Here is a 14,371-nt window from a genome sequence, read left to right on the forward strand (position 1 = left end):
GAGGCTGGGTACGGTGGCTCACGCCTGTAATCCCAACTCTTTGAGAGGCCGAGGTGGGCGGATCGCCTGAGGTCAGGAGTTCAAGACCAGCCTTACCAACATGGTAAAACCCCATCCTTACTAAAAATACAAAATTAGCCAGGTGTGGTGGCGCATGCCTGTAATCCCAGTTACTTGGGAGGCTGAGGCAGGGGAATTGCTTGAATCCGGGAGGTGGAGGTTGCAGTGAACTGAGATTGCATCATTGCACTCCAGCCTGGGCAACAAGAGCAAAACTCTGTCTCAAAAACAAAACAAACAAAACCCCAGTAGTAGGCATTATGTAGCTGACTTTATATTAAGCAGTGAGTTGAGAGATTTGATCAACTGAATTCTCTACAACTGACCTTTTTTTTTTTTTTGAGACTGAGTTGCACTCTTGTCCCCCAGGCTGGAGTGCAGTGGCATGATCTTGGCTCACTGCCAAGATCATGCCGCCTCACGGGTTCAAGAAATTCTCCTGCTTTAGTCTCCTAAGTAGCTGGGATTACAGGTGTGTGCCATCACACCCAGCTAATTTTTTGTATTTTTTAGTAGAGATGAGGTTTCACCATGATGGCCAGGCTGGTCTTGAACTACTGACCTCGGGTAATCTGCTCATCTCGGCCTCCCGAAGTGTTGGGATTACAGGCGTGAGCTGCTGCACCTGGCCCTCTACAACTGACATTTAATATAAAAGGAAAAAAGAGTAAATAAATGATAAAATGTATGCTTATCCATCAGCATTAACCACCTTGAAAATATTATGATAAAAGAAATAGATAATTACCACTAAAAGGGCAAACAAACCTTGAGAATATACTTAAGGTGCCAAGAAAGGGATACCAAAATAAAACAAAACAAACCAACCAACCACAAACAAACAAAAAACCCCAGAATATACTTAAGGAAAGATTGTATTACTGAGGCCAGGTACAGTGGCTCACACCTGTAATCTCAGCACTTTGGGAGGCTGAAGTGGGTGGATCACTTGAGGCCAGGAGTTCGAGACCAGCCTAACTAACATGGTCAAACCCTGTCTCTACTAAAAAATACAAAAATTAGCTGGCATGGTGGTGCACGCCTGTAGTCCCAGCTACTTGGGAGACTGAGGCACAAGAATCACTTAAACCCAGGAGGCAGAGGTTGCAGTGAGTCTAGATCATGCTGCCGCACTCCAGCATGGGTGACAGAGTGAGACTCCCTCTCAAAACAAAAAGAAAAAAAGAAAAGGATTGTATTACTGGAAATTTAAAGATGATATGAACTAAAGGGTTCTGGAAGGAGAAAAAAGAAAATATATTTTCAAATCAAGTTTTAACTAAACATCATTCCAATCAAAATACCAATATGATTTTTATTTTTAAGAGTTTGAACAACATGTTAAACCAATAGGATTTTTCTCAGAAGTAGTTGAAACTGATATAAAGTTCACTGAATATAAAGTTCACTGGTCACAACTATGAATGAGAAAAAACAAAAGGTTTACTAGCCTGGGCACTGTGGCTCACACCTATAACCCCAGCAATTTGGGAAGCTGAGGTGGGAGGATCACTTAAAGCCCAGGAGGTGGAGACCAGCCTGGGCAACATAGTGAGACCCTGTTTCTACAAAAAGCAATTTTAAAAAATTAGCCAGGTGTAGTTGTGCATGCCTTTAGTCCTAGCTCCTCAGGCGCCTGAGGCAGGAGGATCACTTGAGCCTGGGAGATTAAGGCTGTGGTGAGCTGTGATTGTACCACTGCACTCCAGTCTGGGTGGCAGAGCGAGAGTTTGTCTCAAAAAATAAAAATAGGCCGGCCGCGGTGGCTCAAGCCTGTAATCCCAGCACTTTGGGAGGCCGAGACGGGCGGATCACGAGGTCAGGAGATCGAGACCATCCTGGCTAACACGGTGAAACCCCGTCTCTACTAAAAATACAAAAAAAAAAAACTAGCCAGGCGAGGTGGCGGGCGCCTGTAGTCCTGGCTACTCGGGAGGCTGAGGCAGGAGAATGGCGTAAACCCGGGAGGCGGAGCTTGCAGTGAGCTGAGATCCGGCCACTGCACTCCAGCCCGGGTGACAGAGCGAGACTCCGCCTCAAAAAAAAAAAAAAAAATAAAATAAAATAAAATAAAAAATAAAAATAAAAATAAAGTTCACTGAACAGGTTAGGGTATCAAAAAATAGCTTTAAAAACGAGAGTAAAGAGGAGACAGTCTCCGTCAAGATGGCCAATGACATTATGATGCAACAATAATTTAAATAATGGAACAAATAAATAGATTCATGGGACTGAAATAGGAATCTCAGAAATATAACTTTATTACACATGATCATTTAACATAGAACACAAAGACACTACTAAATAGAAGAAAAGATTATTTTATGAATGTTGAGACAATTAGTTGACAGTCTGGAGAAAATTACCTAGAACCATACCTTATAGTTTCTTTCATTCTTTTTTTTTTTTTTTTGGACAAAGTCTCCTTTGTCGTCCAGGCTGGAGTGCAGTGTCACCATCTTGGCTCACTGCAACCTCTGTCTCCCGGATTCAAGCAATTCTCCTGCCTCAGTGTCCTGAGTAGCTGGGATTACAGGTGTGTGCCACCACGCCTGGCTAATTTTTGTATTTTTAGTAGAGACGGGGTTTCACCATGTTGGCCACGCTGGTCTCGAACTCTTGACCTCAGGTAATCCATCTGCCTGGGCCTTCCAAAGTGCTGGGATTCCAGGCATGAGCCCCCACGCCCAGCTGAAAAATTTCTTTTTCTTTTTCAGACAGAGTTTCGCTCTTGTTGCCCAGGCTGGAGTGCGATGGCGTGATGTCGTCTCACTGCAACCTCCACCTCCTGGGTTGAAGCTATTCTCCTGCCTCAGCCTCCCAAGTAGCTGGGATTACAGCCATTCACTACCACGCCTGGTTAATTTTGTATTTTTAGTGAAGATTTTTGTATTTTTTTATTCTTCATGTTGGTCAGGCAGGTCTCGAACACCTGACCAAGGTGATCCACCCGCTTCGGCCTCCCAAAGTGCTTGAGCACTGCGCCTGGCCACAAACAATTTGTTTTTTAAAGCAACTTTTCTATGCTTTTTACATGTAATATTTCATTTTATTTTTCATTTTTTTCAGATGGAGTCTTGCTCTGTCACCCAGGCTGGAGTGCAGTGGCTTGATCTCAGCTCACTGCAACTTATGCGTCCCAGGTACAAGCAATTCTCCTGCCTCAGCCTCCCGAGTAGCTGGTATTACAGGCTTGCACCACCATGCCCGGCTAATTTTTATATTTTTAGAAGTGACAGGGTTTTGCCATGTTGGCCAGGCTGGTATTGAACTCCCGGCCTCAAGGGATCTGCCTGCCTTGGCCTCCCAAAGTGTTAGGATTACATGCGTGAGCCAACACCCCCAGCCTACAGGTAATATTTCATTTAACCTTTATAATAATTCTGTGAAGTAGATATACTTGTTACTGCTATTTTGTAGATGAAAAATTGAGGCAGCTGGGCGCAGTGGCTCACATGTGTAATCCCAGCACTTTGGGAGGCCAAAGTGGGTGGATCACCTGAGGTCAGGAGTTTGAGACCACCCTGTCCAACACAGTGAAACCCCATCTTTACTAAAAATACAAAAAAAAAAAAAAAAAAAAAACAAGTTAGCTGGGCGTGGTGGTGGGCGCCTGTAATCCCAGCTACTCGGGAGGCTGAGGCAGGAGAATCGCTTGAACCTGGGAGACAGAGGTTGCAGTGAGCAGAGATCGTACCATTGCACTCCAGCCCAGGCAATAAGAGTGAAACTCCGTCTCAAAAAAAAAAAAAAAAAAAAAAAAGAGGTGGCGTCTATTACCCTTGAATTGCTCTCAAAAAAAAAAAAAAGAAAGAAAGAAAGAAATGATTGGTTTGAATGACTAAGTTTTGCAATAATTTGTTACACAGCCATAGATAATGAAAATTCTACTTATTATCCTGTGAGTTAGGAATCATTTTTGTTCCAAGTTTGTAGAGAAGGAAGGAAGGTTCAGACTGGTTAAGTAACATGTCCAAGGTCATATGACTAGTCAGTAACTGAGCTGGGATTTGAAACCAGGTGTGTCTGACTCCAGAATGCCTGCCGTCAATCTCATGCCATTCTGTCTCTGAAAAGGGAACTCAACTCACACCCCAGAGTCATTCTACTTCCCACTCAGAACTTACTAGTTTGTAGAGAAGAATTCCAGGCCTCTCAATTCCATACTGTAGGAGGGTCAAGTTCCCAAATGAAACTTCAGGAACATATAGAAATCTGGAGATTTAATAATGGTCAACAGAATCTAAAAAAGGAGGTATATGGGGGTTGAAGAAGTATTTCAATCTCAGATATAGTTCTACTTTTTCAATATATGCAGTTCCTCAGCTGGAAAGGACAACTCAGGCATCTCCAGTGTAGAAATACGTCCCTTGTAGAATGATGGGCAAGGCTTTTGTTTATTTTCTGTGTTTTCTTCTTCTTCTTCTTCTTCTTCTTCTTCTTCTTCTTCTTCTTCTTCTTTTTTTTTTTTTTTTTAATAGAGACAAGGTCTCACTATGTTTCTCAGGCTGGAACTCCTGGCCTTAAAAGGACATCCTGCCTCTGCCTCTCAAAGCACTGGAACTACAGGCACGAGCCACTACATCCAGCTGGTTTATTTTCTACTGGGGAGTATCACTAGCCAGTCGAAAACATTCCAAAGCATCTTTGTCCCTTTGGTTGGTTGAAATTAAAGGCACTCTCTCCCAGAAGTTTTCTTCCTTCTGTGCCCACCTTGTTCAAGAAATTGGTTTCTGCTTTAAGTCAAGACACTAATAATGACTTTGTGGATTGACCTGAGGAGGAATTTCCTGAGGGAGAATTGACCTAGGTAAGATTCTTGGTGCCTCCAAGACCTTCATTTGAATCCAACCTTGAATGCAAGTGATGTGATGATATATTGAGCATTTCCTAGGGCTTTTTCCAAGGGAAAATAGGACCACTTGAGGTCCTCCCAGAGATGGAATTTAGTTCTGAAGACTGATTTTGGCAACCGAAGAAATTTGTATGCCTTCCTTATAACAGTTAAAAGTAACAACTCTGTGGTCTCTCATGAGATCCAAAAGCAACAATTTTGTTGCTTTATTCTATTGTTCTTAGGCTCCTGTTGTGCTTAAAATTGTTATCTCTTTGGCTAGGTGCTATGTGGGTTGTATTTATCTGTGCCTTTCACAGAATAGATACCACAGAAATATTTTTTTCAAAAGAAAAATGACAATCAAAAGCATATCACACGTGGTGGCTCACACCTGTAATCTCAGCACTTTGGGAGGCCGAGGCAGGCAGATCACAAGGTCAGGAGATCGAGACCATCCTGGCCAACATAGTGAAACCCCATCTGTACTAAAATATAAAAAAAAATTAGCTGGGCATGCTGGCATGCGCCTGTAGTCTCAGCTACTCAGGAGGCTAAGGCAGGGGAATTGCTTGAACCTGGGAGGTGGAGGTTGCAGTGAGCCGAGATCGCACCACTACACTCCAGCCTAGTGACAGAGCAAGACTCCATCTCGAAAAACAAACAAACAAAAGCCACAAAAGCCACAAAAGCCATCACAGCTCTATTAGCTCATGGCCTCTGTTTCCCATTACGGCACTTAACTTTGCATCCAGAAGAAGCAACTGTGTATAATTTTAAAATATAGAGCAGTACTAAGTTTAGCCAAGTAGGTATCACTGAAATTGTAAAACTTGAGTACGGCTTTGAAAATTTTCTCTCTCTCTTTAAGGATAGCAAAATCAAAGTGAAAGCATGTATAAAAACTATACTAAAATGGGCCGGGCGTGGTGGCTCAAGCCTGTAATCCCAGCAATTTGGGAGGCCGAGACGGGCGGATCACGAGGTCAGGAGATCGAGACCATCCTGGCTAATACGATGAAACCCCCGTCTCTACTAAAAAATACAAAAAAAAAAAAAAAAAAAAATAGCCGGGCGATGAGGCGGGCGCCTGTAGTCCCAGCTACTCGGGAGGCTGAGGCAGGAGAATCACCTGAACCAGGAGGTGGATGTTGCAGTGAGCTGAGATCATGCCACTGCACTCCAGCCTGATGACAGAATGAGACTCCGTCTCACAAAACAAACAAACAAACAATTAGCCGGGTTGCCTGTAATCCCAGCTGCTACTTGGGAGCTGAGGCAGGAGAATTGTTTGAACCTGGGAGGAAGAGGTTGCAGTGAGCTAAGATCACACCATTGCACTCCAGCCTGGGCAACAAGAGTGAAACTCCATCTCAAAAACAAAAAACAAAAAAAGTCCTGTGCAAAAATCAGTAAAATGTTGATCATTATAGAAGTTGGATAATGGGCACATGATGGTTCATTTTATACTCTCCATCCTTTTCTTGTATGTTTGAAATTGTCATAATAAAAAGTTTTTTTCTTAAATACAACCCATGCTGGCCAAATTAAATTATAATTTCTGTCTTACTAGCTAAGTGCTAAGAATGCACTTACACCTGTAATCCCAGCACTTTGGGAGGCCAAGGCAGGCAGATCATGAAGTCAAGAGATTGAGACCATCCTGGCCAACATGGTGAAACTTTGTCTCTACTAAAAATACAAAAATTAACTGGGTGTGATGGCATGCACCTGTAGTCCCAGCTACTCGTGAGGCTGAGGCAGGAGAATTGTTTGAACCTGGGAGGTGGAGGTTGCAGGGAGTCCCATACTGTTCTTGTGATAGTGAGTACATCTCACCAGATCTGATGGTTATTATAAGGGGGAGTTTTCCTGCAGCTCTCTTTGCCTGCTGCCATCCATGTAAGATGTGACTTGTTCCTCCTTGCCTTCCGCCGTGATTGTGAGACTTCCACAGCCATGTGGAACTGTAAGTCCAATTAAACCTCTTTCTTTTGTAAATTGCCCAGTCTCAGGTATGTCTTTATTAGCAGTGTGAAAATGGACTAATACCCATATACAGAATAAGGCCAGTCACAGCGATTCATTCCCATAATCCCAGCACTTTGTGAGGCCTAGGTGGAAGAATTGCTTGAGCCTAGGAGTTCATAGTGATATCCTTCCTTAACAACAACAACAACAAGAAAAAAAAAACTTAGCTGAGCATGGTGGTGTGTGCCTGTAGTCTCAGCTGCTTGGGAGGCTGAGGTGGGAGGATCACTGAAGCCCAGGGAGATGGAGGCTGCAGTGAGCCATGATCATACTATTGCACTCTAGCCTAGGTAACAGAGCAAGACCCTGTCTCAAAAACAAACAAACAAACAAACAAACAAACAAAGGAACACGTAATGGCCAGGCATGGTGGCTCATGCCTGTAATCCCAGCACTTTGAGAGGCCAAGGCAGGAGGATAACTTGAAGCTAGGAGTTTAAGACCAGCCTGGCCAACATAGTGATACCCCATCGCTACAAAAATTAAAACGAACAAACAAACAAAATACATATACAAAATAGTTTGTATCACCTGTATAAAAGTTAAATTCACAAAGAGCTTTTGTGGCTTCTGTAACAAATTACTGTACATTTAGTGGCTTGAAACAATAATGATTTGCCAGCCACGGTGGCTCATGCCTGTAATCCCAGCACTTTGGAAGGCTGAGGTGGGTGGATCATGAGGTCAGGAGATCGAGACCATCCTGGCTAACATGGTGAAACCCCATCTCTACTAAAAATACAAAAAAATAGCCAGGCATAGTGGTGGGCACCTGTAGTCCCAGCTACTTGGGAGGCTGAGGCAGAGCTTGCAGTGAGCCGAGATCGCGCCACTGCACTCTAACCTGGGCGACAGAGGGAAATTCTGTCTCAAAAAAGAAAGAAAGAAAGAAAAAGAAACAACAATGATTTATCATGCTACACTTCTGGAGGTCAGAAGTCCAAAATGACACTCACTCAGCTAAAATCAAGGTGTTCAGTAGGGTGGCATTCCTTCTGGAGGATCCAGGGAGAATCCATTTTCTTGCCTTTTCTAGCTTCTACAGGTTGCCTGCATTCCTTGGCTTGTGGCCCCATTCTTTATAAGATTTTCTTGCAACACCGTATCACTATGACACTGACAGTGAAACTCCTACGTCTTTCTTTCACATTTAAGAATCCTGTGATTACTTTGGATCCCCCCCAGATAATCCAGGAAAATCTCTCTTTTAAAGTCAGCTGAATAGCAACCTTAACTCTATCTGCTGTATTTAAGTCCCCTTTTTCACAGTGTGATATATATAATAAGAAATACATTTGTCCATAGTTTCTGTCATGGAGCTCCTGAAACACCTGGCATTTCCTGAGTGATAGGAGTTTCTTTTGTTATTCTTTATGAGCTCCATTTGTTTTTTTGTTTTTTAGAATGTAGCAACAATAAAACTAATCTTAATTTTATTTGCATTTTATACATCAAATATTATGTCTTTGAGTCTACCAGATTTCTGTTTTTGAAAAATGATTAAACAAACAATATCAAAGGCAGAATCACATTTGTTCAGGTTCATGTTGATAATAACTGGAGCTTCTTTGATTTTTGTTGTTGTTGTTGTTGTTTTTGAGACAGAGTCTCTCTCTGTCACTCAGGCTGGAGTGCAGTAGCACAATCTCAGTTCACTGCAACCTCTGCAGGGATTAAAGGGATTCTTGTGCCTCAGCCTCCCAAGTGGCTGGTATTGTAGGCTCCCGCCACTATGCCTGGCTAATTTTTGGTTTAGTAGAGATAGGATTTCACCATGTTGGCCAGGCTGGTCTCGAACTCCTGACCTGATGTCATCTGCCCCCCCTCGGCCTCTCAATGTGCTGGGATTACAGGCACGAGCCACCGTGCCTGACCTATAACGGGTTTTGAGTTAATGTATATATCTGGGATTGGCCAGCATAAACCAAGACGATGGTGATGGATCTTAATTAAACTATCATTACTGCAATGCCATACTATTCCTTCAATTTTAGCCTCTTTGCAAACTTCAAAGCAGGACAAGAGACCATTGTACTTCCAAACAGGTATATTTCTTTCTTTCTTTTTTTTTTTTTGAGACAGAGTTTCACTCTGTTACCCAGGTTGGAGTGCAGTGGCATGATCTCGGCTCACTGCAGCCTCTGCCTCCCAGGTTCAAGTGATTCTCCTGCCTAAGCCTCCTGAGTAGCTGGGACTACAGGTGCCCACCACTACGCCCAGTTGATATTTGTATTTTTAGTAGAGAAGAGGTTTCACTGTGTTGGCCAGTCTGGTCTCAAACTCCTGACCTCGTGATCCACCCGCCTCGGCCTCCCAAAGTGCTGGGATTACAGGCGTGAGCTGCCACGCCCAGCCCCAGATGGGTAGATTTCTTATTTGGAATGCTCCATGTGGTATAAGAAGATGTAATGGATGTGTCTTGCTTCCTAACCCACATGGGTTTCCATTGGTATTTGTTCCTATAAGCTCCAGTGTTTGTTCTAAAATTAGTGGCACTACACTTATTTCCAAAAGCCCAGGTTCATCAGGATGATGCTTTAGTACCAGGGAAATTTCAAATTCATAATGAACTACAGAGGAATGCCAGCAGTACTGTTTATTGTTTTTTTCTACTGGTACTCAACCAAGAATATGTCCATTTCCATCAGGTGCTGAATTCCCATTTAGTTGTTCTATTTCCTTTGCTGGTGTGCAGCACTCTGGAGCCTGTTTGAAGTCCTCCTCAAGGTTCCCAAAAAATTCTTTGGTGTTTTCTTTCGAATGTAGAAAAATGTAAAATCTTTTCTCGGCTTGTTTGTTAGGTTTTCTAGCTAGTTGAGCCCACAGGTGTGGCTAATCTGCTGCTCCCTTTTGGCAGAAGGCTCTTCTTTCACTTCCATCACAAACACACATGATATTTTTTGCTGCATGGAGCCCAGGCACCTCTTGGTGAGCCCAACAAGCAGGGTGAGTGTAGGGTGCATTTTTTTTTTTTTGTATTTTTTTTTGAGACAAAGTCTTCCTCTGTCGCCCAGGCTAGAGTGCAGTGGTGCGATCTCAGCTTACTGCAACCTCCGCCTCCTAGGCTCAAGCGATTCTCCTGTCTCAGCCTCTCAAGTAGCTGGGATTACAGGTGCAAGACACTATGCCTGGCTAATTTTTGTATTTTTAGTAGAAATGGAGTTTTGCCATGTTGGCCAGGCTGGTCTCAAACTCCTGACCTCAGGTGATCCGCCTGCCTTCGCCTCCCAAAGTATTTGGATTACAGGCGTGAGCCATTGCGCCCAGCCAAGAGTGTGCTTTTAAATGGCACCAGGTCCAGGCGGGGTGAAAGCCCTGCAGCAGTAACTATGAGCTTCCATCCCCTTCGTGTGTGTGTGTGTGTGTGTGTGTGTGTGTGTGTGTGTGTGTGTGTTTTGATCTCACTCTATCACCCAGGTTGGAGTTCAGTGGCGCAATTTTGGTATGAGCTCCTTTTAATCACACCTGAGTTTACACTAATGAGGTGAGTTGATGTGGGGCCTAGATGGGGGCTGGGCACCAGAAAAAACAAGTGGTTAGAGGGTTGGAAGTTTCAGCCTTATTCACCAACCTTCTGGGAGGGAAAGAGGGATTGAGGATTGAGCTTTAAGTCTTGAGCAACAAGATTCAAAGAGCTTCGAAGTTGATGAACACATTGACTTGCTGGGAGGGTCATACTCCTGGAGAGGGTTTGGAAGCTCCATACCAATTCCTACCCAATACTGTGCCCTATGCACCTCTTCCATCTGACTCTTCCTGGGTTGTGTACTTTATAATAAACCAGTAAATGTAGGGAAAGTTTTTCTGAGTTCTGTGAGCCATTCTAGCAAATTATTAATATCAAACTTAGAGAAGGGGTCATGGGAACCCCTGAGTTATATCAGCCAGAACTATGGATAAGGCATCAAACTTGCAAGTGCAGTCTGAAGTGGGGACAGTCTTGTGGGACTGAACCCTTAAGTCTGAAGCAAGCTAACTCCAGGTAGTTTGTGTCTGAATTAATTGAAATGTTTGACATCCAGCTGATGTTGGAGAATTGCTTGGTGTAAAAAAACACCCCAGACACAGAAGCTGACATATTGATAGCTTTTGGGGATTAGGATGTGGACATCTTTGCTTCCCTAAATACTAAAGTAGGGGCCAGGCACAGTGGCTCACACCTGTAATCCCAGCACCTTGGGAGGCTTGATTGCTCCCACCTTAATTGCTCTTTAAAATTTTTTTTGAAATATTTTAATTTTTAATTTAAAAAAATTAGCCAGGCGTAGTGATGTCTACCTGTAGTCCTAGCTACTTGGAAGGCTGAGGTGGGAGGATGGCTTGAGTCCGGTAGTTCAAGGTTGCAAATGAGCCATGATCATAATGCTGCACTCCAGTCTGGGCGTCAGAGACCCAGTCTCCAAAAAAAGAAAAAAAGAAAAAAAAGAAAGAAAAGAAAAAGAAAGAAAACGAACCAAGTTGATACTGTGATGACTCCACATCTGAGCAGTACACTAGCCACAGAAAGGATCTGTACAGTACAGAGAGGCATGCCTGTCTTTCACAGGTAAGTGTATCTTTCTTTCATAGCTAGGTGTACTGTCTTTTTATAATTTGATGACAATAGATATTAAAACCATTGAGGGAGCTCTCTGAACCTGTCCTGGTTCTGAGGACTGCCTAATTTGATAAAAAACAAATTAAAAAGTAATAAAACCATCTAATTTTGTTTGTTCTAATTCCACATTTAGTTAACTTCTGATTTTACCCATGTACATATTTTTTCAAGATGCAGAATACTCTGACTACACAATATTAATGACTTCTCCATTTGACAGTTATGCTTCTTTCCTTTTTAAATTTTTTAAATTTTTTGAGATGGAGTCTCGTTCAGTCGCTCAGGCTGGATGCAGTGGCGCAGTCTTGGCTCACTGCAACCTCCCTCTCCTGGGTTCAAGCAATTCTCCTGCCTCAGCCTCCTGAGTAGCTGGGACTACAGGCACCCGACACCACACGCAGATAATTTTTGTATTTTCAGTAGAGACAGGGTTTCTCCATTTGATCAGGCTGGTCTCGAACTCCTGACCTCAGGTGATCTGCCTGCCTTGGCCTCCCAAAGCGCTGGGATTGCAGGTGTGATCCACTGTGCTCGGCCTATTTGGCAGTTATATTTCTCATTGTAAATTAGCACCTTGGATACTGGTTTTAATATCTGTTGTCATCAAGTTATAAAAAGACAGTACACCTAGCTATGAAAGAAAGATACACTCATCTGTGAAAGACAGGCATGCCTATCTGCACTGTACAGATCCTTTCTGTGGCTAGCGTACATTTCATGGACACTTTTGTACATTTCATAGACAATGAAGAAAGGTGGAGTTTTTGGACCTGAAGACTGAACTCTAGATTGTGGTGAATACAGCAAAGTTCTGCAATTTTGTGTGTCCTTTCCTCAGGTAGCATCTCTCTGTCTCACTGCACATTTCTTTTTGTTTTGTTTTTTGAGACAGGGTCTTGCTCTGTTGCCTGGGCAGGAGTACAGTGGCATGATCATAGCTCACTGCAGCCTCTAATGCCTGGGTTCAAGGGATCCTCCTACCTTGGCCTCCTGAGTAGCTGGGACTACAGGCACACATCAACGCTTAGCTAATTAAAAAAAAAAAAAATTTTTTTTTTAGAGACAGGGTCTCACTATGTCAGTCTCAAACTCCTGGCCTCATGCAATCCTCCCTCCTCAGCCTCCCAAAGTGTTAGGATTACAGCGTCAGACTGCACCCAGTCCCACGGACTATTTCTTATAAACACGGCAAGGATCTTTCATGCATCATAAATGTGAGTTAAATGAGTTAAGATCTTTAAACAAAGATGATATCAAAGGCAAGGAGGAGCCTCCTGCCCATCACAATATCAGGGCAAGAACAAAGGCTTTGAAGGCCAAGAAAGCCACACTACAAGGCAGCCAGAGTCTCCCGAAGAAGGCCCATGAGTCACCTACCCTCCAGGGGTGTAGCACACTGAGACTGCAAAGGGCCCTAGAAATGTGTTTTCAGGAGGAACAACTGAAACCACAGTGCCATCATTAAGTTCCCCTTGACCTCAAAGAAGGTAGAGAAAACAACATGCTGGTTTTTACTATAGATGCCAAGGCCAACAAGCCTCAGATCAGGCAGTCTTTGAGAAAAACTGTATGATACTGACATGGTGCGTACCCTGATAAAGCCTAATGGAGACAAGAAGGCATACATTGGACTGGCCCCTGAGTACAGGGACTCGATACTGCCAACAAAATTGGAATCATCTAAAACTGAATTCAGGCCAGGCACGGTGGCTCACTTCTGTAATCCCGGAACTTTGTGGGGCCAAAATGGGTAGGTTGCTTGAGTCCAAGAGTTCAAGACCAGCCTGAGTAACATGGCGAAACTCCATCTCTACAAAAAATGCAGTAATTATCCAGACATGGTGGCATGCACCTGTAGTCAGGAGGCTGAGGCAGGAGGTTCCCTTGAGCCCAGGAGGCAGAGGTTGCAGTGAGCCAATTTTGCGTCACTGCACTCCAGGTTGCATGGTAGAGTGAGACCTCATCTCAAACAACAAAAACAAATACAAAAAAACAGTGCCACGAGACTGGAAGGAGCTATACAGAAGGGAACATGGGCCAACTCCACTGTAGCCTGTGTGCAGAGATGGCCAATGACCAGAGGACCCTATTCCATTCCTGCTGCTCTGACTCTGTGAGTTTCATTTGATGGGACACCCCTAGGTGGGGCCTAAAGAATGACTGAGGTTCTTTTTTTTTTGGAGACTTTTTTTTTTTTTTTTTTTTTTTCTGTTGCACAGGCTGGAGTGCAGTGGCATGATCTCGGCTCACTGCAACCTCTGCCTCCTGGGTTCAAGCATTTCTTGTGCCTCAGCCTCCCAAGTAGCTGGGACTACTACATGCATGCACCACCAAAGCCTGGCTACTAATTTTTGTATTTTTAGTAGAGATGGGGGTTTGCCAGTTTAGCCAGGCTGGTCTCCAACTCCTTGGCCTCAGGTTATCTACCTGCCTTGGCTTCCCAAAGTGCTGGGGTTACAAGGCATAAGCCACTGCACCCAGCCTGAGGTTTATTTTCTGTCAACGCAGGAGGATAGGACTTGAAGAAGCAATTAAATTTATTTATAAGAAATAATAGATTGTGGTATATCTTTTAGGCGCAACTTTATGGACTGTTACACAAAGGCATCTAACACCTCCATTATCAGGCCTGTGTCTTACCTTACACCCTCTTCTCCACGACAGTCCACCCACAGCCCAACTGGACTTAGTCACTCTGAGTTTTTTCATGACAGAGCCCCCTTCTGTCATACATACATGGCAGAATGTAATCTATTCCTTTCTGTACCCTTGCATTCCTCTCAGGGCTTGCTTCCTCTTCCCTCCTTGGGAATGCCCTTCTGCACTCTCATTTCTGCCTGTCAAAATTG

General features: G+C 43.6%; 1 pseudogene; it reads right to left on the minus strand.

The window, feature by feature from the left end:
• LOC104657084 overlaps nucleotides 1-9,888 on the minus strand; it is a 53,986-nt pseudogene extending 44,098 nt beyond the window's left edge.
• Nucleotides 9,889-14,371: the final 4,483 nt, after the last annotated feature.

The sequence above is a fragment of the Rhinopithecus roxellana genome, chromosome 3, assembly GCF_007565055.1.
Source record: "Rhinopithecus roxellana isolate Shanxi Qingling chromosome 3, ASM756505v1, whole genome shotgun sequence".
Taxonomy (NCBI): domain Eukaryota; kingdom Metazoa; phylum Chordata; class Mammalia; order Primates; family Cercopithecidae; genus Rhinopithecus; species Rhinopithecus roxellana.